This window comes from Pseudophryne corroboree, chromosome 2 (genome assembly GCF_028390025.1).
Source record: "Pseudophryne corroboree isolate aPseCor3 chromosome 2, aPseCor3.hap2, whole genome shotgun sequence".
NCBI classification, from domain to species: Eukaryota; Metazoa; Chordata; class Amphibia; order Anura; family Myobatrachidae; genus Pseudophryne; species Pseudophryne corroboree.
Window position 1 is genome coordinate 419,204,877 of NC_086445.1, and position 21,953 is coordinate 419,226,829.

General features: G+C 45.4%; 1 protein-coding gene across 3 annotated transcripts in view; it reads right to left on the minus strand.

The window, feature by feature from the left end:
• Positions 1-21,953, minus strand: part of ARHGAP6 (Rho GTPase activating protein 6) — a 401,534-nt gene that overhangs the window by 177,253 nt on the left and 202,328 nt on the right. Inside the window, exon 1 of one of the 3 annotated variants that reach the window (XM_063953493.1) lies at positions 8,822-9,132. The exons of the other annotated variants lie outside the window; for them this stretch is intronic. The gene's annotated coding sequence lies outside the window, so the exon portion shown is untranslated. Of the gene's footprint in view, positions 1-8,821; positions 9,133-21,953 lie in introns of those variants that run through there. 3 annotated transcript variants of the gene reach the window in all.

Genomic DNA, 21,953 nt, shown 5'->3' on the forward strand with positions numbered 1-21,953 from the left:
GAGAGACTGATTCATTTGCTGCAGATGGTTAGACAAAATAACCGCCAAAGGCAAATTAACCATAGGGACAATATGAGGTGGCAGTGGCACCGGTGGTCCAATAGGGGGCGCTATGTGTTCCACCAGAGTACCCAGTAGGTTGGTGAACGCAGCCCAGTGTGACTCCTTTCAGGTGAAGGAGCTGCGGGCTGACTGGGAGGCGTATGAGAATTAGTACACAGACCGTCATATATCATTTCCCCCTCTGGTAAATGCCTGGAGCATGCTCTGCATGATGCAGGAGCTTCCACTGATTTACTGCCCTTTCTGTTAGTCTTTATGTGAGAATGCAACAACAGAGCGACTGTGGGCCTAATTCAGAGTTGATCGCAGCAGCAAATTTGTTAGCAGTTGGGCAAAACCATGTGCACTGCAGGGGGGGGGGGGGGGCAGAAATAAAACGTGCATAGAGAGTTAGATTTGGGTGGGATGTGTTCAAACTGAAATCAAAATTGCAGTATAAAAATAAAGCAGTCAGTATTTACCCTGCACAGAGACAAAATAACCCACCCAAATCTAACTCTCTCTGCAAATGTTATATCTGCCTCCCCTGCAGTGCACATGGTTTTGCCCAACTGCTAACAAATTTGCTGCTGCGATCAGCTCTGAATTACCCCCTTAGTACGATATTGCCATACAAAGTACAACACCTGCGGATAAATCCGGAATTATGTGACTAAGTACACAGTAGAATATACGTATTGGATAAATACTGTGACGCACTATATTATCGGACCCAGACGCACCTAGCCTCTTAGGGTATAGAATATAGTGACAGTTATATCTTTGGAACACTGAGAGTGAAACCACAGAGCAGATACAGGTACACAAAATCATAGGCAATGCAGAAATTATTATCACAATAAAGCTGCACTAGTATATATAACAGTGCGGTCCTAGATCGAATATATCAGAATACTCGCACAATATATTCTGTAACAGGTACACTCTTTCTTAACAAACGCTGTCTGTATAAAGACATGTAGAATACTCAAGTGTTTGTAAAGTCACAGCGCAGTATACAGGTGGCTTTACAAGGGAGACCTTACCCTGCAATCCCAGAGACCAGTAGTAGCTATGCTCAGAAGATGGCGCCCAGCGTCTCTGTCAGGGAATAAGGGAGTGTGTGAGGCAGCTTCAGGGCAAAAAATCTATGTGGAGGTGGCGTTCTGGGCCGGGGGAATGGTCAAGCGCCGGTTCCCCTATGCTGGACTTCCACCACCGGTACTACAGAGCCTTATTAAATGGGGCGTTAGTACTCCCGACCTGTACTCTCATGCGCTGGTGGTCTAGAGGGGTCCCTGCTCGGTGACAGTGACCATGCCAGTGCCGCAACCTGTCTCCCTAGGTCGTGTACGGAACGCGATTTAATGGCGGTCCCGTCTGGAGGACTCTCTTACCACCTCCCCATAGCAGCCACGCGATTCAGAAGAGTGGTCTGCGACTGTGTGCCTAAGCCGGAGTGTCTCCGCCGCAAGTACCCGGGAACTGAGCCGCGGGAGTATGCAACGCCGCTTGGGAGGTGATGGAGCTGCAGCGTTGAAGTGTCACCCTGACATACAGCACTGACAGCACCGTTGAAGAAATATTCTTAGAAAAGCTTTTTCAGGGCTGCCCAGTGCAGCACTCCTGTTAGGTGAACTGTTGCTGCAGGCACCAACTCAAAACTGAGCTCTCAGTGCCTGGAGGCGGGGTTATAGAGGAGGCCCCAATGCATCCTGGGACAGCCTCAAGCTTTAGCCTGTTGGTGCCTCTGGATGAAGATCCACTCTACACCCCGATGTTTTCCTGTGGAAACCAATGTATCCTGCTGCGGAAAATCCATATTCTACAGTAAAAATGTCAGGTTCAAAACCATGTTCCCAGTGACTAATCCCTACTGCGCGTGCACAAATCACTGGAAAAATGGCTCCAGCACTATTTTCCAGGTGATTTCTGTTGCAGTGCCGACACAGGACTCTGGAAAGTTAACTGATTAAATATGGGTGCAGGGTATGCAATGTGGGAACTAGTGTTCATGCTAGGCAGTTTTAGCAGGGCGCCGCGCCCTGCCCGATTTTTTAAGGGCAAAACCCGCCCTGTCCTTTCTGCGGCGCACTGCTAAAACAGCCGCCCGCTTCCTGCCCTCACAGCGTGTAAAGATGCCGCGCGCCATTCACGCTGACAGAGCGCTTGGGGGAAGCCCAGCACCTCTGTAGGTGCTGGGCATGCCCCCAACAGTGACGCCGCCGGCCGCCCACGCCCCCTTTTCTTACGTATGCGGGCTGAACCGCCCACTTTTATTACCCGTAATGACCCCGCACCCTATTTTGCATGGCCACACGTCTTTTTTGCTGCGCGCGCACACACTTGTACCCCTCTAGGTCCGGTGCCCTGCCCTGCCCGGATTCTAGAGTGAACACTAGGAACCATCTGGATCTAGGGGTCCGTAAGTACCACACATAGAATACCTATTATAGATACGCACAGGAGTGGATTGGAATGGAACACCAGCCCGGGAAATTTATGGACGCAGTGCTAATGGGGTCTGGAGAGGGTAATGGGATCCCTCCTCATAGGGCCTGATTGTACACAATTGCAGCCTTCCTTGAATCTTTTGCTGCAGACCAGAGGTGGATTGGGAACAAAAAGTAGCCCTGGAAAATTTTGTAGAAGTGTGGGCAGCACAAGAGGTATAACATACCGGCCAGTGGCGTGCGGTGAGGTCAGTGGCTGGTGAGGCACTGCAGCCATAATGTCCGCCAAATCCTGCCGATGACCCCTACCGCTGCCGAGCCAATGCCCGCTACTGCCCCTGAGCCGATGCCCGCTGCCACAGCCAATGGCTTACAAACTCGCCCACCATCAACTGACCCAGCCCTCCGCCACTAATTTGCATCACTGCATTCTCAATCACTGCCGACAATAGCCGGGAAAGCATGGAATTCGTAATATAATTGAGCTTTTTGCTGGTGTGTTGTGATAGTCATGCACGGATCAGTGAGATCCGTGCATGCTTATCTGTGAAAAAGGGTGAGAATGGGTTAAAAATTTTAAAAGAAATGTGTGGGGTCCCCCCTCCTAAGTATAACCAGCCTCTGGCTCTTTGAGCCGGTCCTGGTTGTTTAAATACTGGGGAAAAAATTGAACAGGGGTTCCCCATATTTAGACAACCAGCACCGGGCTCTTAGTCTGGTCCTGGTTCCAAAAATACGGGGGACAAAAGATGTAGGGGTCCCCCGTATTTTTAAAACCAGCACCGGGCTCCACTAGCCAGAGAGATAATGCTACAGCCAGGGGACACTTTTATATTGGTCCCTGCGGCCATGGAATTACCCCCCCAACTAGTCACCCCTGGCCGGAGTTTCCTGGAGGAGTGGGGACCACTTAAATCAAGGGGTCCCCCCCTCCAGGCACCCAAGGGCCAGGGGTGAAACCCGAGGCTGTCCCCAGAAGCCCTGGGCGGTGGGTGCCGGGCTGATAGTCATAAGTGTGTAAATAAAAAAGGATATTGTTTTTTGTTGTGGAACTACAAGGCCCAGCAAGCCTCCCCCACTTGCTGGTACTTGGAGAACCACAAGTACCAGCATGCAGGGACATAAAGGGTCCGCTGGTACCTGTAGTTCTACAACAACAACAAAAACACAAACACACACACTGTGAAAGTAAAAATTTATTAAAACACACTTACGCACTCACACATACTTACCTACATCCCACGCCGAGAATCACGTCCACTTCTCCAGTAGAATCTAATAGTGGGACCTGTAAAAATGAGAGATTACTTACCTACATCCCACGCCGATAATCACGTCCACTTGTCCAGTAGAATCCAATAGGGGACCTGTAGGGGAGAAAAAAGTAAAAAAAAAAAAAAAAAAGACAGGAGAGAAAGGATAAACAGGTGAGAAAGGGCGGGGTGTAACCTCTTCGGCAGTGTTAACTGCCTTTCTCTGCGCTGCCCTGACATCTCCTCGGTAACCTGGCTCCTCCCCATCCCAGCGCTGTTATTCGCTTCTTGTTGTTCACATGCACCACCTCCTCACCGCCGAAATCACTCAGGACTCTGCATTACGGATGCCGTGCTGAGCCTTGGTATTCACTGGCGACGCATGTGCTCATATCACAGCATCCGGAGAGGTAGCTGTGACGCGGAAACAACAGGAGTGAATAGCAGCACCAGGACGGGGAGGAGCCAGGTTACCGAGATGTCTGGGGAGAGCAGAGAAAGGCATTTAACGCTGCGGGGGAGGTTAGTACATCCCACCCAAAAAAAGACACAAGGAATGGGAAAGAGATGAGAAAGAGAAGTGGGAGGAAGGAGTACGGAAATGAGCTACTTAAGAACAAAGAAAATAAAAATACATTTACCATGGAGGGGGATGGGGGGGAGAGAGAGTGTGTGAGAGAGAGAGAGAGTGGGAGAGTGTGAGTGGGAGAGACGAACCTCGGATCAGACGTGCAGCTTCCGGACTCCAGGGTGACTCCAGGTCCTCTGTTGCCGGCGGAAGCAGCAGATGGCTTCTGTAATCATCGGGCCGCTGCAGGGGAGACAACTACACGGGGGAGGGAGGCGGAAGGCTCCGACCCTCCACCAGGTGTAGATCAGTAGCAAGCAGCCACCTCACATTCCTTCGGGGTCACGGAGGTTAACGCACCGCCGCCGCTGCGATGACAGGACAGGAGGAGAGGGAGGTGAGCGACGCCGCAGCGTGTGAGTGATTGGACCAGCGGATCCAGCCCTGGATCCGCTGTCCAATCACATCAGGCCCTGTCCCAGAGGCACTTCTACTAGTGCCGCTGTATCGTCGTTTTTTCAATGGGCTTTTGCAGCCCAGTCCTTGGCCCCGCCCCCCACTTTATGCCCATTAACACTGACAACGGGAGGCACTGCTAGCAGTGCCTCCTATACTAGTCTACGGTCTCAAAATGATTAGAGTATTAAAACGAAGATACATATGACACATAATATGTGTCATAAGTATTTTCCTTGTATTATTTTCATCATAAATGAAAGGGGAGGCACTGTCTCCCCTGCCTCCCCTGACTGCACGTCCCTGATACCGGCTAGCCATTGCAGCATCACTGGATTGCAGAGTTGCTGTACTGCAGAGATGGAATAACAGAATGAATGAAAACAATGCAGTGTACTGCATGTCATGCGGGGGGTGGGGCCACACGACAACATATAAAACAGGACCCACAGACACGTCGGCCTGCCAGGAGTTTTCCTGGTGAGACCTATGGCCAATCCACCCCTGGATATGGCTATGATAATTTTATTCAAACGTCACACTCCAAGTTGTTAAATGAATGCACAGTTCTGAGATTTATTAAATAGTATACTATGTGTAATTTTTAACAAGCCTGCCATAAATTGTAAGATTTGCAGCTTTGAAGATAATGTATTTATTTTTTCTTTGGTGCCTCTGTAAGGTAGTAAGAAGAGGAAGTTAAAGCATTACATTTTAATTAGTATTTTATACACTAACTAAACATTCACATTACATGGCATTATCCAGAGCAACCTGGGTCTATCATAACACTACTATGGGATTGAAGAGAAATTCCTGTGGTTACAATACATGTGCATGACATCAAAAACCTGTAGGGGATCACTTCAATGCATAGCACTATCCATTTACAACTCTTCACTCTACAGTAACAAAAGTAAACTGGCCTGTAGCAGGATCAGTGGCAGATCTGTAAATTGTGCTGTAAATAATCTAGAACTTTGGCAGTTCCACATTAACTTGGAAAAAAATACTGGGGGTAATTCCAAGTTGATTGCAGCAGGAAAATTTTTAGCAGTTGGGCAAAACCATGTGCACTGCAGGGGGGCAGATACAACATTTGCAGAGAGAGTTAGATTTGGGTGTGGTGAGTTCAATCTGCAATCTAAATTGCAGTGTAAAAATAAAGCAGCCAGTATTTACCCTGCACAGAAACAAAATAACCCACCCAAATCTAACTCTCTCTGCAAATGTTATATCTGCTCCCCCTGCAGTGCACATGGTTTTGCCCAACTGCTAAAAAATTTCCTGCTGCGATCAACTTGGAATTACCCCCACTATTTTTCTGGAAATAATAAGAAAAAGTTTATTATTTTAACATTGCATACTACCGTAACTAACATGAGAGTTTATTCTGCAGCACACAGCTCCGCTGGGTGTGACTGGAACTTTCAGCAAAAGTTCCCACAATAAAGAAATAACTTGTATACTTTGTAGAACAGAGATTTTAAAGCCTCTGGGAGTCATGGTGTCCATAATACATTCCTGACTATTGAAACATTCGTAAACGGCTAAATTGTCCTTAATTCTGAGGGTGGATGTAAAAAGGTTGCGGGATAACTTCAAAACTAAACAGCTATATAGTCCAATTATATGTATATCTTTATGATTGTTTCGATTTTCAGACTTCTGTGACTCAGGTACAGAGTAGGGGCATCATTTAGAGTTCGGTAAGAAGATTTTTTTACTTAGTGAAATCACGTTGAGCAGCAGGGTGTAAAATGTAAAATGTGTAGATGGATTTCTTTTAGGGGATGGCATGATACAGCTCATTTCTATAAAAGCTTAAAAAATGTCACTTGCGCTCCTGGCATCCCAAGATTGTTTGTCTAGAAGAACATTTGCCCCTTTTATCTGGATTTGCTTCTATTGGTAAGGCCTATTATGATAAGGAGATGTACCTGATGATGTCTAGAAAATGTTTTATTTAAGGTTTACAAATACTCCTCTAAGAAGGGAATAATCCGTATTTCTTGTTTAGTATCAATTTCCAGAATTACCGGTATTGTCTATGGCAGAGGTTCCCATACACGGTCCTCAAGACACCCTAACAGTCCAGGTTTAAAGATTAACCATGACTTAATCAGTACCTCAGTCAGTTTGATTATACCATCTGTGCACAAGCAGGGATATCCCTAAAACCTGGACAGTTGGGGTGCTTTGAGAACCGTGTTTAAGAACCAATGGTCTATGGCAGTGGTTCTCAAAGTGTGTTCCGTGGCACCCTGGGGTGCCTCGGGACACTTTCAGGGGTGCCCTGGTTTGGTGGGCCAGGACCAAGTCAAATTATTTATGGTCAATGTAATAGGCAAAAAGCAGTGTTGGTGGCTTTCAATCATAAAATATGTGGACAAACAAGAGAAAATCTTGCCCTTTACCACACAGTTGAACCCAAGGATGACATATAAATGCATTTTACTTAATTTAATATTGCTTTCTAAATTTCTCAATAAGAAACCTTTGCCCTAGGTGTGCCATGAAAACAATTCTGATACTCTAGGGCACCGTGATTAAAAAAAGTTTGGGAACCACTGGTCTATGGTAAGACTTTGCACACATAACTGTTAAAATGAAGGTCTCAAAGTACATTTACAGCATGCATCAACAAGTCCTACTACTTAGTTTCCAGTGATTGGACTCCAAATATAATGTAAGTGAATTTGTTTTGCTTTTATTTTTTTGTGTCAACTTAAGCTTTGCCTGCAGCATTCATAACTGCTTATGTTGAGTACAATATAATGGAGTAATACTGGATGCTGATTAAGTATACAGCTCAATATGTTGCAAGGAAACAGAGAGAACAGACTGTTAAAAAGAATACTTGACACATTTTGATGCCCCCTCTCTAGAAAGTCCAAGTGGCAAGTGCAGGGCTTGTGGTGTTTCGGTTTGCGTCAACATAGTCTCACTCCCATCAGTATTGCATCCTCATGCAAACACCCTAGGTGAGTGGGCAGAATACGGGAAGTTTCCCTGCTCTCCTTGGAGTCAGGGAGAATGCCCCAAAACTCTGGAGTCTTCCTGGCATTCCAGAAGACTAGGCAAGTATGGTTAAAAGCAAGTTCAATGTACAATGTTCCACCTACGCCTTTAAAACAATCCCTGTACACAAGCAAGTCCTACAACTGGGGGGGGACGAACGACTATTAAAATGCATTTTTCAATTCATATCTGGCACACATTCATCAGTTGAAACAGGAAAGAAAGCACAGAAAGTTAGTTACTGTTAAGATAACGTTAAACAATGATCTGGGTGGTTGCATCCCAGAAATAAGGTACTTTCTTTTAAACACTTATTGAAGTATACCGCCAGCAGTTTAGTGTGCTACCTCTAGAGATTCATCATATTCTCTGTTTTCCAGACCCCCAATCTCCTCTGCTTTAATTTTAATACTATGCACACATCCTTAATTATTATGTGCTGTTTAATTATGTTGTACTTTTGAATATCATTTTTATTTTAAATCTTAGTAGTAATGGCTTCAATTCCAATAGTTACACCTTGATGCTGTTTTTTTTTTTTTACTTACTTTTTTTCATACTGTATATGCACTTTGAGAATGGTGACAGTTTCTAGACAATGCTAGCACCATAGATAATTGGCTGAAAATAAAACTTATGCAATTGGGTAATTCTGTATGTTAATGTAATATCCTTGCCACACTGCAATTAATTTTTAGTACATACGTGTGTGTGTGTGTGTGTGTGTGTGTGTGTGTGTGTGTGTGTGTGTGTGTATATAAGGATGTATGTGTGTGTATATACTGTATATACATATACACAAACACACAACAGACTTTTGCACACAAAGAGTATAAACTATTGTCTAAAAGATGGTGCTAATTTTGACAAATAACTCCCATTAGGGTCTCATTCACAGATCACGGACTCCTTCCATGTGAAAGCAGCATCGTTAGGATTCAGCTCAGTAAACAAAACAGATTTGTTATAAATAAAACAGCTTAAAGTATAAACCATCAATCAGAGGTAGTGAAATGGTTTATCCTTACCCATCAACTGAAACTTTGCTTCTTTTCAAATTATGTAGACCATAAAAATGGATTCAACTTGAAGTGCAAAAAAAAAAAAAAAAAGGATATACCTATAAAAAATTTCTTCATTCCATGCATAACGTATGTGAGGAAAAAAAGTCCATCTGGAGATGCAGTAAATCCCAGGATACTGACTTGTTTTTCAGAGAAGCGAGATTCACTACCAGGAAAGTAAAAGATTTTCTGCTCACTTTAGCTTCCTCCATTCAGCTCTCCTTTTTACAGGGAACCAGACAAAGTTTCAGCAGTGAACATGGAGCCTTCCTTGATCATGGTATAATGAACACTGATCGTTAAAACACCAAAAAGCTGGTTTTAAAGAAAAAAAAATAAGAAATAAGAGAGAAAACCGTACATGGGACTCTGTGCCTCTTAGCTGGACTGGAACTGTACAAACTTTCCTTATTAGGAATAGACTAAAGAATGTTGGAAGGCTCGAGGATCATCCCTTTTAGTTTGGTAAAAAAAACAAAACATTTAAGTTTCTTTTTCCATTTACTAGTTGTAACAATGCAGCATCATAAACTGAACGCTGAATTACAATCTATCTTATTCTCATATACATTAATGTGTGCCTGCAAACTACAGAGGTATGCAACATGTCAGCTGCGACCCCCAGTGGGGTCCTACAATGTAATTTTGGAAGCCAGTATTACTAAAGAGAAGAATTTTTTATTTCCAACAAAAATGGCAAACTAAAAACAAACCTAGAATAAATAATGGAGAATTGTATTTGAATATACAAAAGATTAAATTTCTAATTAATTGTTTACTTTCCAAAAAAGGAAAAACATGGTGCACCCAATTTCTAAAACCTTCATACCAATGATCTTGTTCCAAAACGTAACTCAAAAAAGATAAATTAAAATTTCACTAAACGTTCATCAAAGAAAATAACCTGTATGGCATTATCGTTCATTTATACCAGGCATGTCCAAACTGCTGCCCTCCAGCTGTTGTGAAACTACATATCCCAGCATGCCCTGACACAGTTTTGCTGTCAGTGAATGCTAAAAGCTGTGTCAGGGCATGCTGGGAAGTGTAGTTTCTTAACAGCTGGAGGGCCGCAGTTTGGACATGCCTGATTTATACTGTAAACAGCAATAATAATTAGAGAGAAGTGGTTTGTATCCAGGTTAATGTGACAAATATGAGCTTAAATATCCAAGTCAAATCTTGGACTAGCTCAAAACGATCTGCGTTTTTCATAGCTGAAAGCAATGTGATTTTCTCATGATCAGATCTCATAATATTCTAATGGTGTCAGCAGTTTATCTGTAATCATACTAGTAAAGTATTCAATTTACAGCTATACTGCCGACACAGTTAAAATCATACTTGCCTTCTCTTCTGGAACGGTTGCTCCCAGTCACCTAGAAGAGTGGGCAAGTCTCCTGGAGTTGCCCACACCCCGGCGGCCCACTTTCCTGAGCGAAGCGAGCAGTACAGGCGGCCAATGATGCAAATTGGGTTGCGACATCGTGGCCATGCAGTCCACCCCCCGCTTCACAGTAATTGATATGCAAAATGGAATAGGCCCCAACAAAAAATGTTTATATGGGGCTCTATGATTATGTGCTACACCTCCACTTACAACCCATGGACTGTTAAGATGCAAGTTTATACCCTTTTGCTAGATTTGCTCCATTTTTATATATCAGGCCCACGTCACTCTTTGGCATAATCATAATTAATAATCATGCGCTTAACAGAGAATTTGTCACTTCTTTCATGTCATGAATAATATAGGTCTATTTTTAAGCTGCCCCGATCTAACGTTCCACTCCTTCCCAGAGGGTAGAGAACAGCTCTATGCAGCTGTGTTTCCCTCAGTAATTAGCAGTGCCGGATTAAACCCAGTGGAGGTCCCTAGCACTGGTTAAAGTGGGCCGGAACGGAGCGGAACGGTGTGCTGTCACCTCTAAATTGCTCCATTGTAAAGGTGACAGTGGCCGCCAGCCAATCCCGGCTCGCAGACCGGCTGCAGCACCAATCAAAAGAAGGGGCGGCTTTTTAAAAATCTGGCGTGAGCCAATCACTGCTCACGGGTCGCCAGCCAATGAGAAGCTTGCAAATGGCAGCGTCTCATTAGCTGGTGGTCCGGGAGCAGTGAATGGCGCACAATCTGCGCCAGATTCAAAGTGCGGCCTCGCTTCTTTTCAATAGCAGACAGTCCGTGAGCCAGTACTGTCTGGCGGCCGCTGCCAGCATCACACTGGAGCCGGGACCTGATGCCCCAGGCCATGGCCACTGAAGCAGGGGCTTCAGATGGGGAGGGAGTGAGAGGAGCAGGGGATGAGATGGGGAGGGGGTGAGAGGAGCAGGTTGCTGAGATGGGGAAATGAGAGGAGCAGGTGGTGAGTTGGGGGGGTGGCATCATATTCAAAAAGACTTGAGGCTGTAATTGCTGCCAAAGGTGCTTCAACAAAGTATTGAGCAAAGGCTGTGAATACTTATGTACATGTGATTTCTTAGCTTTTTATTTTTAATAAATTTGCAAAAATCTCAAAACACTTTTTTCACGTTGTCATTATGGGGTTTTGTGTGTGGAAATTTGAGGTGAAAAAATTAATTTATTCCATTTTGGAATAATGCTGTAACATAACAAAATGTGGAAAAAGTGAAGCGTTGTGAATACTTTCCGGATGCACTATAGATTGTAAGCTCTTTTGATTGAGTACCTTCTCCCCTCTGCAGAATATTTGTGGTGCCATATCACATAATAATAATAATAATAATCTAAAAATGTGTACATTTCAGACAGGGCTGTGAAATCAGTAGAAATGTACCAACTTTGACTCCTGCATTAAAATAAAAGCTTATCATATAACTATCAATGATCTCATAAACGCATATACAAGTGTCTAATTCTCATTATTCCCCAATTTCCAAGCACTTCTCCAGATCAGTCTCATGTGTATCTGAACATATGAGCTTGATAATTATTTTGAAAAAAATGAACATTAAACGGAAGGAGGAGAAAGCTAAAGGTGCATACACACAGGGCGTTTTTGCCCAGCGTGTATGCACAGTGATGATGGCTGGGCTGAAAATCGCTCACTGCATACACACTGAGCGATTTTCCCCCCTGCCCAGCGATGTTAGCGGGGGTGAACGGCTTTCCATAGCAGGACGCTATAGAAAGCCACTCACCCCGCCGTTCATCTACTGGTAATACCAGTAGATGAACGGCGGCCGCCAGCGATGAATCGGGGGCGCGCATCAGCGCTCATCATCAGGGCATAGACACTGGGTGGTTTTGAACTGAAAGCAGCTCAACACACCAAAAGTGATCTGCTTTCAGCTCTAAATCACCCAGTGTGTATGGGCCTTAAGGTGTCGCTTACCAAGAGAAAAATAACAAAGTTTTGTTCAAAACAGGAGAAAAAAAATAAAAAACTAGCTGCCTAGTAAAGTGAACTTGAAAGTGTCCTTTGTCCAGACTGATCTGTGTGAAAGTGGGTAATACCCCTTTCAGACCGCACACGGGAGCATGACACGGGAGCTCCTAGTGTGCGACCCGCCCACATGATCTCCAAGCACCGCCCCGTACACAGAGAGTGAACAGGAAATGGGTCGCATCGACCCGGCTCCGGTTCACACCGCATAGTGAGCAGAGTTAAACATGAGTTCAACCCTGCTTGCGAGCAGGGTTGAAATACCAGGTCGCTCGACCCGGTATTTCAACCCTTGCACCTTTCAGACCGCACCTGAACACAGGTTATGCGCGCTATTGTGCCAATAACCCGTGTTCATAGGTGGCGGTCTGAAAGGGGTATTAGGGGCCAATGCATGAAGCAGTGAAAAGAGTGGAGACTTGAGACAGCTGCTCTGTATAATTTTATAGTATGTAAAGTATAAAGGTTAGCTTAATACTGATTGGTTGCCATGGGCAACTTTTTCACTTGCTCACTTCTCCACACATTTCACTGATTCATAAATAGAATCCTTAGTAACACATGGGGGTGTACTACGAGATACCGGCGCCCAGCATACCAGCACTGGGTTCCTGACCGCCGGAATGCCGGCAGCAGGGCGAGCGCCGGTATGCAGAGCACCGGCGATCCCGACAGCAGGGATATCGAGTGCCTCACACACATGGGGGAAGATGTACAAAGCCTTGTAGAATGATAAAGTACCAACCAATCAGCTCCTAACTGCCATGTTACAGGTTGGGGTTGAAAAATTACAGGAGCTGATTGGTTGGTACTTTCTCTCTCTCCAAGCGTTGATCCATATGCCCCTATGAAATGATAATAGGTGGTGAGGATTAGTAGCATTGTGTATTATACAGTATACTGGAGAATACATGAAAGTGAAACCATGTACTGCATCTACATAATAATTCTACTGTCATATACACTACAGTAACTAATAAGTAAGTAATTGATTACATGTAAGCAGAAGTGGTTTCTCTACATTTTAAATTATAATTACACCATGCTGCCACTGTCACCTACTGTATGACTAAACTGCACTAATTAATCCTTGCTGTCATCAGCCCACTGCATTAATGACCAGTTACCACATGCAGCCGTCACAAATTACACTGCAATATAATAACCATCCTGCTGTCATAGTTTATGTATATTATTCTACTATTTCATTACCTAAACTACTATTTGAACCTTAAAGAAATCGCACATTGCACCGATTTAATTACTTTAAAGTTCAAATTGTAGTCTATATAGAACAGACGTGTGACCAAATGACCTCACTCGGCAAGCGATCACAGATTTGTTGTGTGTATAAGAGGTAACTTGTGCTTGAGCAACCTGAGTGGGCTTTCTTCCCCACTCCTAGGGATTCTCTTACCACCAATAACTGCCTGTTTATGACTCCTTTCACTGTGTCATGAGTGCCTGGGTGTGGTTTCTGACACCGCAACCAGGCTCCTACACCGATACCTGGAATTGCTTCTTTCAGGATCCTCCCACTAGCAACTGGAACCACTTACTTCTGGGTATGTGTGGATATGCTTCTGCAATGGGTTGGTATCGGGTGACCGGTGGTCGGTAGGCCGCCGGTCACCAAACTAACGGTGGGATCCTAAAGTGATCGCAACAAAGCCCCTTGCGGGCTCGGTGGCGAGCTGTGCTTACCACTGGTTCTATTATCACTCTATGGGTGTCGTGGACACAGAGTGGGATTAGTACCCGTTAGTCAGCATGCAGACTGTAGGGATTGTGAGGGGGCGGGATGTAGGTGCCGGTATTGAACGCAGGTCACATAACTACATCCCTCTGCAACACCTCCTGGTTGGTGTTAGCCAATTCACAAAGATCACCAACTATGGACCAATCATGGTTAATTGATAGGTCTTTACAAACAAAGACAGTTACTCGATAGCATACAAGATTATACAGAAGTACACTTAATGTGGCCACAGGATAGATATTATAGATATTATATATATATATATATATATATATATATACACACACACACACACACACACACATATATATATACACACTACTATTCTATTCCAACACACAATACTACTGGGGTTAAGCATATCTTGGTTTCTTTAGCCAACAGAACTTAGCTTGGAAGTTTAACATTGCCCCTAATGAACAGTGAAGAGTGAATGTTCCTCTGAGCATGAGAGCACCTGGGAAGTTCAACACTCCTTCGGTGTCCGACCTGGAAAGGGATATGGAATGCCTCCAAAACTTACTTGCAGGATTGTACTAGGGGACCAAAACATCTCCTCTGCAGAATTTGAACCCCATAAGACATACTGTACATATCTACTCTGCTGGAAGTTGCGGGAGACTCCCGAGTTTTTTAGGGAGCCCCCCAAACCTCTGGAAGAGTAGGTGACTCTCCCGCATGAAGAGGCAGGAAATCCGGCAGCGCCAGGATTCCAGTGTTGATATTTCATCGCTAGTCGGGATTCCAGTATCAGCATTGCGACATCCGGGATCACGCCTAGAGGTATGGTGACCGCTTCCCCTCTTAGTGTCGCCCAGGGTGGAGGGGTTTCCTCTGGACCTGTAGGATATGGCTACAGACTCTCAAACAAGGATAAAGGTGAGTGCATTTCTGTCATTCATTATACACAAATACATTTGAAACAAAGCGAATGCAGTAGCTTGAATTGGCGGTCACCCTGCAAGTTTATGCAAATGGACACAAACTCCTTCCCTTTTGTATATCCATGTGGCCGAATGTGTAGGGACTGACACGTCCACTTTATACATCACCGTCGGTCGCAAAACTGAATAGTGCACCAGTCCTATGGCCTCCATCTTTGACACATGTGCCAGGTTTCCGGCCACACTATGCAAAAATAAGAATTTACTTACCGATAATTCTATTTCTCGGAGTCCGTAGTGGATGCTGGGGTTCCTGAAAGGACCATGGGGAATAGCGGCTCCGCAGGAGACAGGGCACAAAAAGTAAAGCTTTAGGATCAGGTGGTGTGCACTGGCTCCTCCCCCTATGACCCTCCTCCAAGCCAGTTAGGTACTGTGCCCGGACGAGCGTACACAATAAGGGAGGAATTTTGAATCCCGGGTAAGACTCATACCAGCCACACCAATCACACCGTACAACTTGTGATCTAAACCCAGTTAACAGTATGATAACAGCGGAGCCTCTGAAAAGATGGCTCACAACAATAATAACCCGATTTTTGTAACTATGTACAAGTATTGCAGATAATCCGCACTTGGGATGGGCGCCCAGCATCCACTACGGACTCCGAGAAATAGAATTATCGGTAAGTAAATTCTTATTTTCTCTATCGTCCTAGTGGATGCTGGGGTTCCTGAAAGGACCATGGGGATTATACCAAAGCTCCCAAACGGGCGGGAGAGTGCGGATGACTCTGCAGCACCGAATGAGAGAACTCCAGGTCCTCTTTTGCCAGGATATCAAATTTGTAGAATTTTACAAACGTGTTCTCCCCTGACCACGTAGCTGCTCGGCAGAGTTGTAATGCCGAGACCTCTCGGGCAGCCGCCCAAGATGAGCCCACCTTCCTTGTGGAATGGGCCTTAACCGATTTAGACTGTGGCAGGCCTGCCTCAGAATGTGCAAGTTGAATTGTGTTACAAATCCAACGAGCAATCGACTGCTTAGAAGCAGGCGCACCCAACTTGTTGGGTGCATACAGTATAAACAGCGAGTCAGATTTTCTGACTCCAGCTGTCCTGGAACATATTTTCAGGGCCCTGACAACTTCTAGCAACTTGGAGTCCTCCAAGTCCCTAGTAGGTGCAAGGCACCACAATAAGCTGGTTCAGGTGAAACACTGACACCACCTTAGGGAGAGAACTGGGGACGAGTCCGCAGCTCTGCCCTGTCCGAATGGACAAACAGATATGGGCTTTTTTGAGAAAAAACCACCAATTTGACACTCGCCTGGTCCAGGCCAGGGCCAAGAGCATGGTCACTTTTTATGTGAGATGCTTCAAATCCACATATTTGACTGGTTTTAAACCAATGTGATTTGAGGAATCCCAGAACTACGTTGAGATCCCACAGTGCCACTGGAGGCACAAAAAAGGGGTTTGTATATGCAATACTCCCTTGACAAACTTCTGGACTTCAGGAACTGAAGCCAATTCTTTCTGGAAGAAAATTTACAGGGCCGAATTTGAACCTTAATGGACCCCAATTTGAGGCCCATAGACACTCCTGTTTGCAGGAAATGCAGGAAATGACCGAGTTGAAATTTCTTTGTGGGGCCTTCCTGGCCTCACACCACGCAACATATTTTCGCCACACGTGGTGATAATGTTGTGCGGTCACCTCCTTTCTGGCTTTGACCAGGGTAGGAATGACCTCTTCCGGAATGCCTTTTTTCCCTTAGGATCCGGCTTTCCATCGCCATGCCGACAAACGCAGCTGCGGTAAGTCTTGGAACAGACATGGTACTTGCTGAAGCAAGTCCCTTCTTAGCGGCAGAGGCCATAAGACCTCTGTAAGCATCTCTTGAAGTTCCGGGTACCAAGTCCTTCTTGGCCAATCCGGAGCCATGAGTATAGTTCTTACTCCTCTACGTCTTATAATTCTCAGCACCTTAGGTATGAGAAGCAGAGGAGGGAACACATACACCGACTGGTACACCCACGGTGTTACCAGAACGTCCACATCTATTGCCTGAGAGTCTCTTGACCTGGCGCAATACCTGTCCCGTTTTTTGTTCAGACGGGACGCCATCATGTCCACCTTTGGTATTTCCCAACGGTTTACAATCATGTGGAAAAAACTTCTCAATGAAGTTTCCACTCTCCCGGATGGAGGTCGTGCTGAGGAAGTCTGCTTCCCAGTTTCCATTCCCGGGATGAAAAACTGCTGACAGTGTTATCACATGATTTTCCGCCCAGCGAAAAGTCCTTGCAGTTTCTGCCATTGCCCTCCTGCTTCTTGTGTCGCCCTGTCTGTTTACGTGGGCGACTGCCGTGATGTTTTTCCCACTGGATCAATACCGGCTGACCTTGAAGCAGAGGTCTTGCTAAGCTTAGAGCATTATAAATTTACCCTTAGCTCCAGTATATTTATGTGGAGAAAAGTCTCCATACTTGATCACACTCCCTGGAAATTTTTCCCTTGTGTGACTGCTCCCCAGCCTCTCAGGCTGGGCTCCGTGGTTACCAGCATCCAATCCTGAATGCCGAATCTGCGGCCCTCTAGAAGATGAGCACTCTATAACCACCACAGGAGAGACACCCTTGTCCTTGGATATTGGGTTATCCGCTGATGCATCTGAAGATGCGATCCGGACCATTTGTCCAGCAGATCCCACTGAAAAGTTCTTACGTGAAATCTGCCGAATGGAATTGCTTCGTAGGAAGCCACCATTTTTACCAGGACCCTTGTGCAATGATGCACTGTTTTTAGGAGGTTCCTGACTTGCTCGGATAACTCCCTGGCTTTCTCTTCCGGGAGAAACACCTTTTTCTGGACTGTGTCCAGAATCATCCCTAGGCACAGCAGACGTGTCGTCGGGATCAGCTGCGATTTTGGAATATTTAGAATCCACCCGTGCTGATTGTAGCAGTATCCGAGATAGTGCTACTCCGACCTCCAACTGTTCCCTGGACTATGCCCCTATCAGGAGATCGTCCAAGTAAGGGATAATTAAGACGCCTTTTCTTCGAAGAAGAATCATCAATTCGGCCATTACCTTGGTAAAGACCCCGGGGTGCCGTGGACAATCCAAACGGCAGCGTCTGAAACTGATAGTGACAGTTCTGCACCACGAACCTGAGGTACCCTTAGTGAGAAGGGCAAATTTGGGACATAGAGGTAAGCATCCCTGATGTCCCGGGACACTATATAGTCCCCTTCTTCCTGGTTCGTTATCACTGCTCTGAGTGACTTCATCTTAATTTGAACCTTTGTAAGTGTTCAAAAAAATTTTTTTAGAATAAGTCTCACCTAGCCTTCTGGCTTCAGTACCACAATATAGTGTGGAATAATACCCCTTTTCTGTAGTAGGAGGGGTAATTTAATTATCACCTGCTGGGAATACAGCTTGTGAATTTTTTTCCATACTACCTCCTTGTCGGAGGGAGACTTGGTAAAGCAGACTTCAGGAGCCTGCGAAGGGGAAACGTCTCGACATTCCCATCTGTACCCCCGGGATACTACTTGTAGGATCCAGGGGTCCTGTACGGTCTCAGCGCCATGCTGAGAACTTGTCAGACGCGGTGGAACGCTTCTGTTCCTGGGAATGGGCTGCCTGCTGCAGTCTTCTTCCCTTTCCTCTATCCCTGGGCAGATATGATCTTATAGGGACGAGAGGACTGAGGCTGAAAAGACGGTGTCTTTTTCTGCAGAGATGTGACTTAGGGTAAAAAACGGTGGATTTTCCAGCAGTTGCCGTGACCACCAGGTCCGATGGACCGACCCCAAACAAGTCCTCTTCCTTTATACGGCCATACTGTGCCGTTTGGAATCTGCATCACCTGACCACTGTCGTGTCCATAACATCTTCTGGCAGTTATGGACATCGCGTTTATTCATGATGCCAGAGTGCAAATATCCCTCTGTGCATCTCGCATATATAGAAATGCTCTATAGTCAATAAAATACTGTCCCTGTCAAGGGTATCAATATTTTTAGTCAGGGAATCCGACCAAGCCACCCTAGCTCTGCACATCCAGGCTGAGGCGATCGCTGGCCGCAGTATAACACCAGTATGTGTGTATATACTTTTTATTATATTTTCCAGCCTTGTCAGCTGGTCCTTGAGGACGGCCCTATCTATAGACGGTACCGCCACTTGTTTTGATAAGCGTGTGAGCGCCTTATCCACCTTAAGGGGTGTTTCCCAACGCGCCCTAACTTCTGGCGGGAAAGGGTATACCGCCCATAATTTTCTATCGGGGGGAACCCACGCATCATCACACACTTTATTTAATTTATCTGATTCAGGAAAAACTATGGTAGTTTTTTCACATCCCACATAATACCCTCTTTTGTGGTACTTGTAGTATCAGAAATACGTAACACCTCCTTCATTGCCTTTAACGTGTGGCCCTAATAAGGAATACGTTTGTTTATTCACCGTCGACACTGGATTCAGTGTCCCTGTCTGTGTCTGTGTCGACCGACTAAAGTAAACGGGCGTTTTAAAACCCTTGACGGTGTTTTTGAGACGTCTGGACCGTACTAATTGTTTGTCGGCCGTCTCATGTCGTCAACCGACTTTGCAGCGTGTTGACATTATCACGTAATTTCCTAAATAAGCCATCCATTCCGGTGTCGACTCCCTAGAGAGTGACATCACCATTACAGGCAATTGCTCCGCCTCCACGCCAATATCGTCCTCATACATGTCGACACACACGTACCGACACACAGCAGACACACAGGGAATGCTCTATACGAAGACAGGACCCACTAGCCCTTTGGGGAGACAGAGGGAGAGTCTGCCAGCACACACCAAAAAGCGCTATATATGACAGGGATAGCCTTATGATTAAGTGCTCCCTTATAGCTGCTTTTATATTAATATATATATAGCCATTTATTTTGCCCCCCCTCTCTGTTATACCCTGTTTCTGTAGTGCAGTGCAGGGGAGAGACCTGGGAGCCTTCCTGACCAGCGGAGCTGTGACAGAAAATGGCGCCGTGTGCTGAGGAGATAGGCCCCGCCCCTTTTCCGGCGGGCTCGTCTCCCGCTATTTAGTACATTTAGGCAGGGGTAAATATCTCCATATAGCCTCTGGGGCTATATGTGAGGTATTTTTAGCAGGTTTTCATTTGCCTCCCAGGGCGCCCCCCCCCAGCGCCCTGCACCCTCAGTGACTGCCGTGTGAAGTGTGCTGAGAGGAAAATGGCGCACAGCTGCAGTGCTGTGCGCTACCTTAAGAAGACTGCAGGAGTCTTCAGCCGCCGATTCTGGACCTCTTCTTGCTTCAGCATCTGTGAGGGGGCCGGCGGCGTGGCTCCGGTGACCATCCAGGCTGTACCTGTGATCGTCCCTCTGGAGCTTCATGTCCAGTAGCCAAGAAGCCAATCCATCCTGCACGCAGGTGAGTTCACTTCTTCTCCCCTCTGTCCCTCGTTGCAGTGATCCTGTTGCCAGCAGGAATCACTGTAAAATAAAAAACCTAAGCTAAACTCTCTAAGCAGCTCTTTATGAGAGCCACCTAGAATTGCACCCTTCTCGGCCGGGCACAAAAATCTAACTGGCTTGGAGGAGGGTCATAGGGGGAGGAGCCAGTGCACACCACCTGATCCTAAAGCTTTACTTTTTGTGCCCTGTCTCCTGCGGAGCCGCTATTCCCCATGGTCCTTTCAGGAACCCCAGCATCCACTAGGACGATAGAGAAATATACATTCGTCATTTATGAATGAGCCTGACAGTAGAAAAATAGGAGTCTGAGTCAAAGTTTTGGTGTACCGACGCCACAGCCCTGGTCAGAAATAAAATTATTCTGCTTAGCATTTATATTATATATATATAAGGCAAATACCACTGACTCACAAAATCTCCTGAACATAAGGAATGTGAACTTGAAATTTGGACAGTAGCTTGTTTTTGTGACGTAGGCACCCACTAAAAAGATATTTTTAAAAAATCCACACAAAGGGGTTAAAAGGGGTGAGATAATTCCCCCCTCACAGAGTAGAGTTAAGACAGCCCAACCAGCCGCAGTTATAAAGAAGGCACGATGCCAAGCCACAGAGGAGGGTAAGACACAATGCTCTGTTCCTGGATTTCCTTGCAGTGGCATTTGCAGAGCAGTCCATTATTCAAATAGGGGAGCCACATCAACTGCCACCCCTAAATACTGTCATACATCACTGAGTGAGGCTCCCCTATTTGAATAATGGACTGATCTAAAACTGCCACTGCAAGGAAGTGCATCCTTATGGTTCAGGGGATTTTGTAATGAGTCAGTGATATTTGCCTTATATATACTATAGTCCACCTTATATGTATTTGTGTTGGTGTTAGATTATGTATGTGTTTTATTTTATATTGTTATAACTGCCCTTCATTGCACACTACGGGTCCTATATATCTGCTCTTGAATACTATATGAATTGAAATGAGTACTCTAAAGGATATTAATATAATATTATATATTATAATACTCTGGTCCGCTTCATAAGAATAGTATTGTGAGGTAAATATAGCTGAAACGCACATCCTCCGATCTGTGCGTTCCACAGACCGGAAGCGCAATACAGGAGACTGATCAGAGCAGTCTAGCTGCTGGGAGCGGTATGATAGTAAAGTTGAACCGTTTGACACATGACGCGGGTGAGAGCGGCAGTGATGCCGTGTTTGGCTGAGAGACTCCATAAGGATAAACTGGTGTTATGTGGTTAGTGCGATATTAAGAAATATATTTTAAAAATATTGTAATTGATGCCTCTATGTGTAACAATAGGATGTAGCACCTATAAGCACCTAAGGTGACATTACTTCCGGTGATGTCACACGCGGGAATTTGGAAATTGATAGTGAGTGGTATATATATGACCCTTGGTGGGGTAAGGAGGGTTTGATACACTTTATTGGTCTTTGGATGCCTTGTGCACTTATATGGTCTTAAAAAAGGCTCTGCTGGGAGCCGAAACGTCAACAGTTTTTTTTTTCAAAGATGTTTGAATAAAA